General features: G+C 40.5%; 1 protein-coding gene across 5 annotated transcripts in view; it reads right to left on the bottom strand.

The window, feature by feature from the left end:
* thrab (thyroid hormone receptor alpha b) overlaps positions 1-13,099 on the bottom strand; it is a 159,248-nt gene that overhangs the window by 89,443 nt on the left and 56,706 nt on the right. For all 5 annotated transcript variants that reach the window (XM_058405918.1, XM_058405919.1, XM_058405916.1 and 2 more), the window contains one exon: positions 7,015-7,089. The gene's annotated coding sequence lies outside the window, so the exon portion shown is untranslated. The remainder of the gene's footprint in view (positions 1-7,014; positions 7,090-13,099) is intronic.

The following is a 13,099-nucleotide window of genomic DNA, read 5'->3' as shown; positions in this document are numbered from 1 at the left end:
GATCTATCTGCATGATTTTCCACACTGTTGCTGGTAGATTAGATATCTGCTGGTTGATTAGATATCTGCGTAAACATCCCGGGTGTTCATAATAAAGTAGACAATTGAGTTTATATGCAGATGAATAGACAAATCAACCGATTATCGCACATCAGTCATGCCTTTTTCATTCATTTGTGTTAAAATAAAATTAATAAAATAATAATAATAATAATAATAATAATAATAATAATAATAATAATAATAATAATAATAAAGATGCTGCAGATTTTTAGCTTTAAATCTAACAGATTGTGATTTATTTATTTATTTATTTTATTTTATTTTATTTTTTTTCCATTTTTTTTTATAAAAGCTTGAGTTTTTTGGGGGTGAAAGTCCCCAGAAAGTGAAACCTGTCAGATATTCCTACAGTATCTAAATCCTGTTCATGTTGTGAGCAGTCATGTTGATTTTTTTTTTTTTCGAACTCGGGAGTCGAGGAAAACGAGCGAATCGGAATTCCGAGTTAATTCGGGTCTGAGGAAATTCCCAGGGAATTCCAGGAATTTTCTTTGATGTTGTTGGGTTATGCAGAACATTTAAGAATTTAAGAAGGACATTTAAGAATGTTCTGCGTAACCCAACAACATCAAAGAAAATTCCTGGAATTCCCCAGGAATTTCCTCAAACCCGGATTAACTCGGAATTCCGATTCGCTCGTTTTCCTCGACTCCCGAGTTCGAAAAAAAAAAAAAATCAACATGACTGCTCACAACATGAACAGGAACCAGCGGCTTCAGAACAATCAGAACACAGACAAGTTCTTGTGCTAAATCTCACACTCAAATGGTGCAATTCCGAGTTCCCACTTTTGAGGTAAGTCGGGCATAACGCAACTCACACACACACACACACACACACAGAGACAGAACAGTAAATAGAGCTTTTTCTTCGACCCGCCCCCCCTTCTTCTTCTCTGGTTCTGTTAAAAATAGCATGGCCTGAAGGAAAACTTCCACTGGTGACTGTATAAAAGAATGCAAGAGAAAAGAGAAAAAAGGGATAGCAAAGAAAGAAAGGCCACACACACACACGTGCGCACACACACACACACACACTCTCTCAAACAGTGGGCAAAGATTCTAGCTTTCTTCTGCACATGTGTGTGTGTGTGTGTGTGTGTGTGTGTGTGTGTACACAACATCATACCCCTTTGTGAGGACCTAAAAGAACTAATTGTCCTCACAAGTATACAATAGTGTCACAATTTATCCTTAAAATCAGCTTTTTAAACTACAAGATAAAACATTTCCTCTTGGTCACTGAGGTTAAGGTTTTAAAGACTAAAAGAAATGTGTGTGTGTGTTGACAAAAAACTTCCACAGAAAGGTAACTATAACTGTATACGTGTGTGTGTGTGTGTGTGTGTGTGTGTGTGTGCATGCTGTATGAGCCTGTAGGAGAAAAAAAGAATCATACAAGTAATAAAAGCCTGCCTTCGACCAAAGTTCACTCAGTGGCCATTTGATGCCCCAGGGGCAGTTATTTTCAGTCGGACCAGACCAGACCAGACCAGACATAAAGCCCAGACGCTGAGCAGAGAAATAATGGAATAAAGAAAACAAACAAAAAAAAAAATTCATACCCAAACATCTATGAAGCACATCTGATGTTTTGCTGTTGCGTCTCACTGAGCTTTTATTTTTCATAGCTTGTATTTTTTAAGGTTTTACAGGTTGAGGATTAACGATGAGAAAATTATTTATTTAAAATATATTGTTCTATAAGTGTGTAAATTTGTTTTAAAAAAAATAATCGAATTTGAATAAACTGATTGAATTTAATTTTGACTTAATCTAAAAATCTAAACAATTATAAGCAAATTATTTAAATATATTATAGATATAAATAAATAAAATCAGTATAAATGCAATATTACAAAATTCCTATGTAGAACACTGTACACTATCTATCTGTCTGTCTGTCTGTCTGTCTGCCCATCCGTCCGTCCACCCAATGCTTAAAAAAAGATGAAAGATTAGTCTAATAAAGTCAAATAAAACAATACTCTGAAGTGTATCATGATGTTAATATAGTAATATTGATACCATATGATGGTATCTTTCATCCTGAGGTCAGTTTCCTGTAGGTGCAAGAACAATACGACGGGAGAGATGCCTTACAGGACAGGACACATATGGCATATGATTCAGTGCACTAAATTAGCCCGGTGTTAGCATTAGCATGAGGGTTGCTGGGAGGGTGGGGGCTGATGAGGCTGACTGATCACTTTGGGAAGGAAGCGACTGGAGCAGCGAGCGTATGTGGCACAAATGGAAAATCCAGATCTTTCATGGTGAGGAGTGTTAGTACAGTCTGGTAAGACAGAGGCAGGGACTGAGAGAGAGAGAAAGCGAGGCAGAGGCAGTGACAGTGGTGAAAATTGAGGCAGAGGCAGAGCTGAGGCTGAGGAAGAGTCTGAAGTAAAAACAGAAGCAGAGACTGGGGCAGACCTGGTGGTAGAGACTGAGGCAAAAACAGAGGCAGAGACTGAGACAGACCTGGAGGGAGAGACTAAGGCAGAAACAGAGGCTGACAGAGAAACAGAAGCAAAGATTGAGGGAAACCTGGAGGCACAGACTGAGACAGAAAGAGAGTTTGAGGGAGAAGCAGAGACTGAAGCAAAAACAGAGGCAGATCTGGAGGTAGAGACTGAGGTAGAAATAGAGGCTGAGGCAGAAACAGAGGCAGAGACTGAGGCAGACCTGCAGGGAGAGACTGAGGGAGAAACAGGGGCTGAGGCAGAAGCAGGGACTAAAGTAGAATCAGAAGCAGACCTGGAGCCAGAGACTGAGGCAGAAACAGGGGCTGAGGCAGAAGCACGGACTAAAGTAGAATCAGAAGCAGACCTGGAGGCAGAGACTGAGACAGAATTAGAGACTGAGGCAGAAACAGAAGCAAAGACTAAGGCAGACCTGCAATCAGAGACTTAGGCAGAAACAGAAGCAAAAGATTGAGAGGAAACCTGGAGGCACAGAGTGGGACAGAAACCGTGTTTGAGGCAGAAACAGAGGCAGAGATGGAGACAGAGAATGAGGAAACCCCTGAGAGAAAGTGAGAACATCCCCATCCCTGCCCATCACTGGCTATAAGTGTTGTACAGTCTACTGTTCTAGAATTTAAAGGCAATATCTATCATACACAGTCCTTTCTCAAACAAACCCTGACCGCTTCTAATAGATATTATTTATTAAAGTTCTACATCTTCTTTGATCTACAGTGCTTTACTGTCCAGTTCACTGATCCATCTTCAGAACATTTACACCATTTGATCTTGATCCAGAGTGACTATCATTTATCTCATTTATACAACCAAGCAGCTGAGGGTTAAGGGCCTTGCACAGGAGCAGCTTGGCAGGGATCAGTAGTCAAACATCTGAACTACTGAACTAAACAACATGGAGCGTGAGGTGGGAATACATCACAGCACATGCTGCAAAAACATATTTACACCTAGGGGCAATTTATAGTCATCAATCCACCAGTATCCACCCACAACAGCACAGGGAGGACATCCGAGGACCCTGGATAAGGATCAACCCGAGGACCCTGAGGCAACCACTGCACCATTTCCAAACTATGTCAACCTAATTTACTTTGATTTGCATAAAGCTTCTAACAAATCCAGATATCATTGCAGAAACCTAATGACAAAGGTGACATGAGGAAAAATCATGGAGAGAAACCAGACTCAAAAACCTTCATTGGCACCACCGGATGGTGGGATTCCCCTGACTGAGGCTCTATCTCTCGTTTTATAGCTGACGTACAGTGAAGTATTTATGGATGTAGAAATTAAATAAATGAGCAGTTAGGTTGTTTCCAGAAAGGTTCTTTACCTCCTGCCTGCATGTTCTGACAGTCTGCAAACATGCTGTAGTTCATCACAGTCATGTTTTGCAGTCTAAATAAAGATCGTTCCAAAAGCTTGAGGAGCTGAGGCTGGAGCAGAGACTGTGACACCTCGTAAACCTGGCTTCCTTTCATGCCATCATTTTCTCTGGCAGAGAAGAGAAATGCTGCAATGCCGTCACACCGACCTGTTTCTCTGTCCTAAAGTAGATCGTAGGCTAAACTATTCCTCCCTGAACTGTTTTGTAACCTGTCATATGATGGATCAGACCATCATTGTGTCATTTATTGGATCGGGATAAGTATCAGTGAATGCACAGAGGTTACACGTTCCACATTGTGAACACGCCGCAGCTCTTGACTTGACTTCCTCTTGGCATGCTGGGCGCTTCGGGGTTCTGGCATCCTGGTGGCAGGTGAGATTTATGAGGTGTTAAGAATGCTTGGCTGTAACCGAGCGACAGTCTGCAACATCGTCCCCCCCAACCAGCCACCCCCTCCCTGCTCCGGACAAACAGACACGTCTCATGTCTAAAACTGGACTGTGAGGCCCTGATGACTATAACATCAGTGTTAAGCCTGCACTCCCATCAGGTCCCACCGCAAACACACCTCTGAATGTCAAGTTTCTTACTGCAATCCCACCCCCACCTCCTGCCTCGATACATGGAAAACACCTTATCATCATGTCTCACTCTGGTTTCTATAATGCAACACTAACTTTACAATCACACACAGCAAAGAGCAGGAAAATAACAAAATAAAAAGGCCAATTTGCCCATAAATTAGAGAAAACAAGTTTATATCTAAGACAGCTGAAGTCTGATTGGTTTTGCTGATGGTATGGTTGGACGTTTTACTAATTTTTACTATACTGCAATGTATGCAAATTTGGTTACAGTGGCACTTGGGCAGGAACTACAATCCTATTTGTTACATTGGTCATTTGGACAGGAACTGCACTCTTTTAGGTACAGTAGCTTTGCGATGTTAATAGTTTTAGTGGGAGCTGTGGGTTACAATAGTTTTATTTGGACACAGAGTGCTGTTCAGTTGGTTACAGAGGAATTGTGGGCTAGAAATGACATCTTAATGGTCAAAATAACTACTGGGCCATTAACTTACAGTCTACAGAGAGAGGCAATAATCTCAGAGTCAGGGACCAGAACACTCTGAGCCCTTTATTCTTGACTAGAGCTAGAATCAGGGGTTTCAAAAATGGCAAGTGACATATGGAAACACTTTGCCAAAATTCTATAAAGGGCTGGTTATATGGCACAGAGCCCACCCCACATTTAAACATAAAATCTTGTTTTGTCTTAAGAAGACAAACAAGCTAAATAAATTCACTCTCTTGTTTGTGTACATGAGTTGTTCAAATGACCTGAAAAGCATATACCAACTATCAGAATTCTGGCACTGAGCTATTCAGCTTTAAGGGAAGTTTGAAAAATTGCTGCGGGTTAGCTGGAGTATACGCCTCATTGCACAGCACAAATAACACAACATGAAATTTCTCAGAAGTCCACCAAACAACTGTGAATGGATTTGTTCTTGTGTCCTAGTTTAAGAGATTATGTAGAGCTACAGGAGGTATTCAACTCTTTCAGAGCTACTTAAAGGCTTAAAATGTGTATTTAAGTCTCAGGCAAGTCATATATCATGTCAAAAGACACTGAGATCTCACAAACTAGTAATTTATTCATTTATTCATCTTCAGTGCATGCTCGGTCCTGGACAAGGGTGTAGTGGATTCATAGCCAATCCCAAGATGGAAATACACCCTGGACAGGACCCCAGGGCAACATACACAGCCAGTCGACATACCAAAATGCTTTCGGGAGCTTTCCTCTTTGTGGGGCTATGAAGGACATCAGAACATTCTGAAATGTTTCCTCCAATATCTCTATAACAGCAAGCGTTATTGATTCAGCAGCTTCCTAATGCCCATGGATAGATGCCAGGATTACACTACAATTATGCCCCAGCCTCTCCATCAGCTTTCTGAGGGAGAGCAAACAATGCATTGACACATGGAAAAATGAGACATAGGACAACAGTCCAATTTCAAAATGGGACAAAGTGAAGTGGAAAAAAAAAATGCTGGTGAAGGACGTCATCGAACAATCTTGGCATGGCCGCTTGGGTATGATATACTTGCAAACGAACACACATCAAACTGAACAGTATGAGTGTGGATAAACACAGAAAGGTTTATAACCATGCTGAAGGTCCCAAGCGTTTTTAGACCCGGGGTCGGAGACGCATGGTGGAATTTTATTTTTATATCCTGCTTAGTACTGGCCTCACTCAAAGAACACACTGGAAGAACACATCATAAATCTCTCACCAAAAAAAAAAAAATAGGAATGGAGCTAAGGCACATATTTCTTTGGTCACTGGTTCACAGTGAGAGATCTTATTTGGCAGCAGATCATCTAGTGTGACAATCTGAGGTTCTCCACAAAGGCTCTGTGCAAATTGGTATAGTTTGGCCCATGTCCCCCGTAAGCACCATACATATACAAAGTGTGTGTAACTAGTTCAAATCCCTAAACGTACCAAGTATGGCCCCTGAGGTCAAAGAACCATTTAAAAAAAATTTTCAAGGACTCTTTTTAAAGAGCTATCACACTTGATAGCAAAATGATCTATGCAGAACTATACAACAGACAGACAATGCTCCTTTCACAAACGGTTCCATCTTCAGGAATCTTGGACCATAAACTACCTAAGAATCCATGAGAACCTCTTTTCCTAATTAGTATGATGTTCTAGGCCTTTAAAGTTTATGCTTGGTCAATCTTGAGTTCTTCAGTTTGTTCCACTATGGGTACCTCTCAACGTTTATATAACAACACATTTTTTCCAAAGTAAAGACAAGTTTCTTAATGGTTACCCATTCTAAGACCATCTTGAGGAACCAAGTGTAAATGATGGATCTCCATATTCTACTTTCCCACAAACATTGCCTACATAGATAATCTCAGTCTGTATAGCAATGATGATGTTTGACAAGTCCCCACTGACCAAACTGTGCATGCTGAATATAGCAGTATGCCGTATAGCCACTTATCAGCCTACGCCTCACAGGAATTTATGACACCAGAGGGTACTTACCAGTGTGGTTCTGAGATGTGCGTCTGCTTGTCTGTTTTCTCTAGATGGGATCCTTTGGGACGTCTCACAAGCACCCTGAGAGGAGAGGAAAAAAACAGCACTGTCAAGAGTGGGAATGTAGGTAGCATGGGAATAATGCATCATATGGAAAACAAATACGAAGAGCAAAATTTGGATAGACACAAATTTACACATCCATTATTTCCAGATAATCTCCGAGGCCTGTCTAGTACCAGTCTGTACCAATATGCACTTTTGCTGGGGTGGTACTATCAAGGGGACATGTTTTGTATATTCAGTATGTATGTATTCAGTAATAGTGGACTTTAAGATTCCACCACCTAGCTAAAATACTTTTACCTTTATTTTTGAGAGTGTTGTGCTCTTCTGAGCATTTTCAAATCAAAAACCGCATTTTTAAATCTATCCCTATAGACGTGGAGGGGGTCTGAGGCTCTGTGGCAAGGCAATCTTTCATTCAGTTTGAGATTATCCATCACTATCAAGGGGACATGTTTTTTACATTCAGTATGTATGTATTCAGTAATAGTGGACCTTAAGATTCCACTACCTAGCTAAAATACCTTTACCTTTATTTCTGAGAGTGTTTTGCAGCTCAAGGTTATCCATGACATGATGACAGCTTCACTTCTTAACAAGTAAAGCACCATGACAGCTTGCTCTCTTTATCTAACCTGCCCTGGCAGCACCAATCAAATGCCCAGTGCTCTAAGAACACCTACAGTATTTATAAATGATCGTTTGAACACAAATAAACACACAGTTGTTAAGTCAACACTGGGAATTGGTCTTGAAGGACTGCTTCATGTACGTAACAATAGCTACTTCTACGTTGCCACGTTTGCTCTTTTCAGCTGGTAATTACTCTGGTGCATATGTTGTTGTTCCATTTTGTATCAAGAGTACACTGTCCACACTTTGAAAAGGTCTCAAACAATTGTCCTTATATTATTGTGTCATTGACATTTCAAGCCTGTAATTTGCCTCGACTGAGAAAAGAAAAAATATGTTAATTACTGTTGGATGACTTCACAAACATCTAAATATCTTCACAAACAAGCTTTTTGTAATTGAGTTAAAAAAAAAAGGTTGAGAACAGAAGTGCAAGAAGGAAGGAAGGAAGGAAGGAAGGAAGTGCAAATACAAGGAAGAAACAAAGTGCATTAATGCAAAGAGAAGGAAGGAAGTGCATCAATGCAAACAGAAGGAAGGAAGGAAGGAAGGAAGGAAGGAAGGAAGGAAGGAAGGAAGGAAGGAAGGAAGGAAGGAAGGAGAGAAGTACATCAATGCAAAAGGAAGGAAGGAAGGTCTGGTTGTAGAAGGGGTAGATTTACACAGAAATTTCTGCACTTTTTAGCACATCATAAAACAAGATATTTTACCAACCAACTAAAGGCAGAACAATAAAGACAGTATAGTGTGGTCAAAGATGTAAAGGACACATAGAGATGTCCACAACCCAAAACAGCACAAAGGAAGTTTGGGAAATGTAGTTGAAAATAACTGATGAAATAAAATAATATGGAATAAAAATCGGTAACTCTTTCAGCTTATTTAACCTCACTAAAGCATGCACTCAAACTTCCCAGAAAACCATCTCTCATATACAGCACATTCCCATTCAAGGAGTGGTGCACTACAGGTTCCTCTTGCAGCCCAAAAAACATCTGCAGCAAGTATTGGCATGTAGATTCCTGAAATATCTGTCATCTAGCTAGCGCAGAACAGGCCTCGACATTTGTGACTTGAAAAACAAGAGTTGCTGCAATGTATAGTAATCTACCACACCTCCATACTCTCTGCTACACAAACATACTCACACACACTCCACACTAAAAATAATTTACACACTGCCACTTCCTGAAGGAAAATCTTCCCAGCCTGCTGATTTTTTCCAGGATCAAATGGCCTGTGAAATATAAGCAGTTAAATGCGACTAACCAGGCTGAAATAGGCCAGTGTCAGACTCAATGCATCAACACAGGCAACGTGGTGGGGTGCGTAACCAACGGCGAATAATTTCAAAATAATTCCTGACAATTTTGACACACTAGCAACTCTTTGTGGTAACCTAGCTAGAATGAGCCAGTGGTGTGCAGAAGGATACTCCAATCAGATCGGGTCACATAATCATACCAAGAGTTTTGTATTTGAGTTCCATAACCCACTTTGTCTAACTGTATTAGCACAAGAGTTTGGCCTAAATTACAATGTACACAGTTTCCTTTAACAAAGCAAAACAAAAATGGCAGCAAAATATTTTCCCTGCACATCGAGGGTTCTAGGATTCAAGCCTTTTCCTTAGGTATGTGTAGTCTGCATGATCTCCCCGTGACTTGGGGGGTTTCCCTCTGGGTTCTGTTTTTAATTCCTGAAGTTCAAAGACATGCATTGTAGGCTGACTAGCATCTCTAAATTGTCAATAGTTTCGGTGGGATTTTGCCCTGTAATGGCTTGACACCCCATCCTTGGTGTCTCCAACCTTGTGCCACCAGTCCCCTGGGATAGACTCCAGGTTCCTGTGCAGGTTCCTGACCCTGTGCAGGATCAGCAGTACAGAAAATGAATGGACAGATGGATTTGGTTCAGTTTGTCCAGTTTTCTGTCAATGTTGGTTTGTGTCTTAACTGTGAAAGTTGTGTACACACTGAAGCCTTTGAGAGGCATCACTTCGAAGGGGTTGTGAATTGGTACTGAATTGGTTAGATACCTGTTTTGAATCAAAATTTCTTTTTCTTTTTTAGCCAAAAAAAACAGTAAGCAAAAAGAACAATCAACTCTCTTTAGCCCTGTAGCCAGTCTCTGGTCCGGTTCTGCTTCCTTCAGCTAAATAAATGCATGTGGTTGGATGAGTTACAACAGAAGCAGAGATCCGTGTTTACGTCCTGTGGAGTGTTGGCCAGCTTTTTCCTACTTTCTTTAGCACCACTCTACCCTTGAGTGCTCACTTTTGAGAGCCTTGACATTTGGTACATTCAATACATTGACAGGCAGCAGCTCACTTGCCCTTGTCCAACTCCGTTACCAGAGATAGCAACATACTGTACATACGTTACTTTGCTAGTCTGGCCCATTTAAAAGAAACCTATTCCTTTTGATGGACCTTGTATAAGATATTTGCGTATTTTGGGGAAAAAAATCGAACCCCTATTGTCATCAACACCAATACTGGCATAATGTATTGCTACAATTGTGTGCTTATTTACTTGCAATCATAAAATTGCTATAAGACAAACAAACATCTGATACTATGTGATACTATTCATCTACTCTTTGCCTGTGATATAAAGTGCAAATCATGATTTCTTGTTAACAATTTTAATAAGGATGCTTGATCATAATGCATGGCAGTTCTCTATTAACGATGCTAATTACAATGTCATAAGATCTTAAACATAAAGCACAGCATGAAGAGCCCATTGCGAGCAGCGCTAATCGCATAACCTGAGCTGTTTCCTGATGTGCCTGATTGCTTAACATTAATAAGGTTACTGAAAAATCCTGAACAAAATGATATCAAAGAATCCCTAAGAGAAATTTGAAAAAACTGAAAGAAGGTGACAAGAAAACATGGAGATGAAGATGTGACCAGGCTTGTAGTGTGTGTAAACAGCAGGAGGAGGAGCAGGAGGAGGACGACTAGAGTTACAGAGCTGATGATGGCCCTTTGACATGGCTAATTTGCAAGCGATTATCCAAGGTCAGAGGTCAGCTTGTCTGTTTCCTCAGTGGACCTGCTCTGAACTCCCACGCTCTAGAGAAAAGAAATCCACACATCCTAAAGGCTTCATCCATACTGCACTAGCGACAACTCAACCTGCTGCAATAACCTTAAAGGATATATATTTATTCTGCCCAGCACCATATGTGGCATTGCCTAGAAGGCCACACACAAATGGAAATTCAGAAACGAAACTATGTACAAGAGTGCCAGCAGAGAAGAAAAAAAAATCTGAAGCAGGAAAACCGCAGGGCCATCCATCACAGGACCTACGGCACAGGAGAAAAAACGTCACCAACCTTCACTACGAATCGTTTCTGCTGTTTGATGAGCGACATAAGTCTTGGCACTTTGGGGTGGGTTTTTTGTAGCTCCAACAATTCTTGGTTTTGTTTTTGCATGGTTTTTTTTTTTGGAAATCCAGTCAGTTGCCAGACTGTAGACTAGGGAGCAGGACGTGAAGCAGAATGAGCTCCTTTGTGTCGCGTATCCTCGCCAAATATTTCATTTGTGAAGAACGATGGTTAATAAATTGTTGGAACGGCAGAAAAATCAAACGGTTTTCAGGACGGGAAAAGTTTGACGTAAAGTGTGACCTTTCCTTGTACGTTCAAGCTGCTTTAAAGGGACGCTCAAGAGGGAAAAGTGGGGCTCTTTCTTTAGAAAAGGTCTCAGTCTCAGGTTGCCAGTAGAGCCCAGGTCTTAATTACAGATCTGGCAACGGCTTGACGCTGGAGACAGATAGCAGATCTAAAGCCAGTGAGCTGAAAGCCTGCAGTATTAGCTTACTGTTTTGGGCAATAAATCCCCATAGTGTTATTGAGCCTGTGGAGGGTGGAGGGTTTGGGAGAGGGTGGGGGTCCTCTTTATCAGAACCTCTCACCACAGCTACAGACTGCCTGACGCACTCATTTATCAGGCAAGTGTCCATTGTTCTCACTCCATCTTTCTAAGTACTGACTATCGGCCAACACTCGATAGATCCAATCCTCTTAGAAACTCTGGAGTATCTGAGCAACCTTCTGTTGCTATGTCAAAACTACACCGCTGCGGAATTCTGGATTCTTATTGGTCAAAAGAGGTTGAATTGTTTTCTTTAACTACAACTCTGACAGTAGATCCAGCTGCAAATCTCAAAGTTTTTTTGTCTGATTGTTTTTTAATGCGTTTGTTCGATACAGTTTCATTTCTATGGTAACAAGTGACTTATATAGTGGATGAGCTACATTACATAAGGCTGATATCACATATTGAAAAGTCACAAGTGTCAGCACATATCGTAATGCTCTGAGGTAAAGTTTTTCACCCCAGGAAAGTGTTTCTGTGTGTTTTGTTTTTATCTTATTAACTTCTAGAGAGAGACAAAGCCAGGCTAGCGCTGGAATGACTGCGTATAGCCGCTGTAAGGTTAGTCAAAACATGAACAAATTTTCTTCAGTGCTGTTCCACAACATTAAATGAAACCGTAAATGGATAAAAAGTACTTTAATAAAAAAAAAAATTTCTAAATCATTGACTGCAGTCGCTGTGGAATAAGCAGAATAAGAAGAAAGCACCTCAGAGCAAGCTGTTATTTCATCACTCCACTCTGTGGTTGATTATTTTCCCCTAGCAGCACAACACACACACACTGTGTTTTAGCCAAACCTCATCCCAATTTGAGCTAAAAATCCAAACTTTTACCTAACGACACACTTCTGCAAACATCCTCGGTGGACATTTTGAGTAAAGAAACACTCGACAAAACATGATGATCCAGCGCAAACAAAAAAACTGTTTAGCTAGCATATGGCCTACTGCAGCATGTAGCGCTTTTTTTCTTCTTCATATGCACCTCTAAATGCAGAAGTAAGCGTTTTCCTTGCATCGTGAAGGTAATAAAGAGCTGTAAAAAAAAAAAAAAAAAAAAAAAGTTATCTAGGTCAACACTGTGACAATAAGATTAAAGTACTGAGTATCACAGCAGTGCAGGTCAGGGAAAATCTACTGACCAAACATTATTCTAGAAAGCCAACAGATTTCAAAAAAGCTGAAGAAAGGGAAAATAAAAAATAAAAAAACGCTATTTTTACGCTACACTACTCTCCTGTATGTGGTCATAAATCCTGAAGGAGCACAGCTTTTCGGAGAATGGTTCAAAGAAATCATGTCACAATGAGTCCAATATCAAGAGCTCAGAAATTTCCTAGTAATCCATGTGGAGTCATGGATGAGGTCACACATCTACATCAAAATAATCGATTATGGAGTATAGGATAATGATGAGACACTGGCAGCACAGGACCACTGTTTAAAGGGAAGGTATCACTGCTCAAGCATTAGAGATAAGTGAAGAGTATTCCT

This window comes from Hemibagrus wyckioides, linkage group LG13, assembly GCF_019097595.1.
Source record: "Hemibagrus wyckioides isolate EC202008001 linkage group LG13, SWU_Hwy_1.0, whole genome shotgun sequence".
Lineage (NCBI taxonomy): Eukaryota > Metazoa > Chordata > Actinopteri > Siluriformes > Bagridae > Hemibagrus > Hemibagrus wyckioides.
This window is presented reverse-complemented; position numbering and strand designations above follow the sequence as displayed.